We start from the raw sequence: 2,577 nt of genomic DNA on the forward strand, positions 1-2,577 counted from the left end.
CTGCATGTGGCAGGGCAGAGCAGGGCAGAGCAGGGCAGGTGGACCTCCGGCCCCATTCCCTCCCCCTCACAGACCATAGGGGCCATTCAAGGTCAGCAGCGCATCCTTTCTGAGTCCCGGTTTCCTCTTGTGCGGAACAGGCACTCATCACACTACAGCAGGTGTTGTGGAAACGCTTGAGTCATCAGGGCCTCCCACAGAGGGTGGGAGGATGAACGTCCTCAAAAATGCAAAACCAGGCGTGGCGGCAAATCCTTCCGGCTGGGAAGTAGGAGAGCGTGTACAACAACACCAGTTTTCCACGGTGTCGGTGTATGCGTGCGCAATGCAGACCCTGAGCCACTACGCTGCTGCAAGCCAACTGAGAATCCCAAGTCTCCGTCATGCATCAAACGCCTCGTCTGGGATATCTGTTGAAGCAACAACGAAGGCGTTTGCCTTCTGCTGGCTGAATAGAAACCCTGAGACGCTGCTCTGGCTTTGTCTTCTTCCACACTGACTTGTACAAGATCACACAATGTATTCTTCAGACCAATTATACATAGAGCGCAAGATACCAGTCGGGTGCCAGTGGAACTACTGAGGCTGCCCCCCGGATTGGTTCCCATCTGCTAGACACTCCGAGCCTCCTCCATTGCAGCTCCTAGCCCTAGGAGGGCTCCTGTCCTCAAGAGGGCTGGTACTGGGAGCTAATTCTGTCAAGTCAAATGCCAAAACCACCTGGAGGCTGCATACTCTGGGAGTGGGTGTGGCCTAGTAGGGAAATAGTGGGTACCTCCCTCAGGGTTACCACTCTCACTGGACAGCACGAAACCCAGGCTAGGAGCAGGGGTGGCTAGACAGAGAGGTACCTGCCAGTGGGTATATAGGCTGGATAATAGGTTGGTTGGGTTGAACTAGGCTTCAATGTCCATTGACGTGTGCAAGAGATAAATGGGGTGTGGGACAGACTGGACAAGCCTGCGGTACATACTGGCAAGCATGGGAACCAGGGTAGGGGGCAGAACTGGTAGGGGTTTTGGGGAGTCGCCCCAACTAGGCTGCAGCTCCAACTGGTTTGCATGAAGACCGAGTATGAAGTGGATAGAATCGAGCTGGACTACAACACCCGTTGGTTTACAAGGAAGACAGGGCTGGAAGCCAAACGGACCCAGCAATCGCAACGAACAGCATATGCATAAGCTGATTGGTGTGACGAGCAGTGTTGGAGTCTGTACTAGCAAACTCACTCAAGAATCAGATCTGGGATCAACTCAGATGAAGCTTCTTTGGATATCTCTCCAACTGAACTGCTGATCTTGGAACCCCAACCATCAAGAGACTGTCAGCCAGTGGACTCTGAATAGGTTTCATTGCGGTTGGGACGGTGAGACTGGCAGCAATCCAGCACTGATGAACTATCAAAACTGTTTGAGCAGGACCCTTGGAGCGCGCCTCATGTTGGGGATCGGGGATGGGTGGGAGGCAGGGTGGGGCTTTTCCCTTTGTTACTCCCCTAACCCCAGATACAGGGCAAAATGATTATATTAGTGTGGAAACAATGATATTATTGCCCACTTTCACCCTGTAGCCCTTGACCCTTTGTACCCTAATAAACTAAAATTATTAAAGAAAAAAAAAGTGATGAGGACAAAGCAGGCCACAAACTACAACATATAACTGCAAGTCTATGCTATAGGGGAGAAAATAAACACATTTAGGAATGAGGTACAACATGGGTACAACTAGGACCTGTTTCCTGAGCACCAGTGAGGATTTACTTGATCTGTACTCATCAGTTCCGTGGATTGTAGAAGTTCACAGCCCTCTGTAAGCCTCTTGTGACGCCCCAGCATGGGCACCAGGAGACTCATCCCCAGGGAGGTGCAGTGTGGACCCAGATGTGCAGCTCTGCCCCATCTGTGTTTACACAGACAGGATTACACAGAGACGCCCACAGGGAAACAGGCGACATGCCACGCTGGATGCCTGCGTGAGACACACAGGAACATAAAGCACGTGGGTGGGGTGGAGTGGTGGGAAGGGACGGAGGCATTCATGTGTCAGCCGTGTGGGCCACTGCAAACTGCACGCTGGGCTTCTGTTAACTGCATGCCTTTTGAGTTCTTCTCCATTTCTTCCGTTTACTAAATTCAGCTTACTCAAATGAACACATACATTAAACATATATACATATATATCTGAAGGGGTTCTCGAGGCACAGCATGTTAAGCTGCTGCTTGGAACACCTGCATTCCAGAAGAGAGTGCTGCCTCTAATCCCTGCTAATCCGTGGTTCTGATCAGCTTCCTGCCAGTGTGAGCAGCAAAGGCTCAAGCACTTGAGACATGCATGCAGCTCACCCACTCATGCCTCTGCATCTATCACTTTGATTATCAAACACTTGTTTAAAAAAAAAAAGCAAAGATCACATGGTAGCCCAGGAAAACAATAGTTTGACTTGTGTTAATCTGACCATGTCAGAGTGGCCCAGGTAGCCCCACCTGTTATGATGTGGTGCAGACACGATTGTATTGAGTATACTTAATGCTTTGCACATTGAGACCAACAGTTTTTTTTTTTAATATATCAATTTTT

This window comes from Ochotona curzoniae, unplaced genomic scaffold (assembly GCF_017591425.1).
Source record: "Ochotona curzoniae isolate NIBS_2020 unplaced genomic scaffold, NIBS_Ocur_1.0 scaffold_4683, whole genome shotgun sequence".
NCBI classification, from domain to species: domain Eukaryota; kingdom Metazoa; phylum Chordata; class Mammalia; order Lagomorpha; family Ochotonidae; genus Ochotona; species Ochotona curzoniae.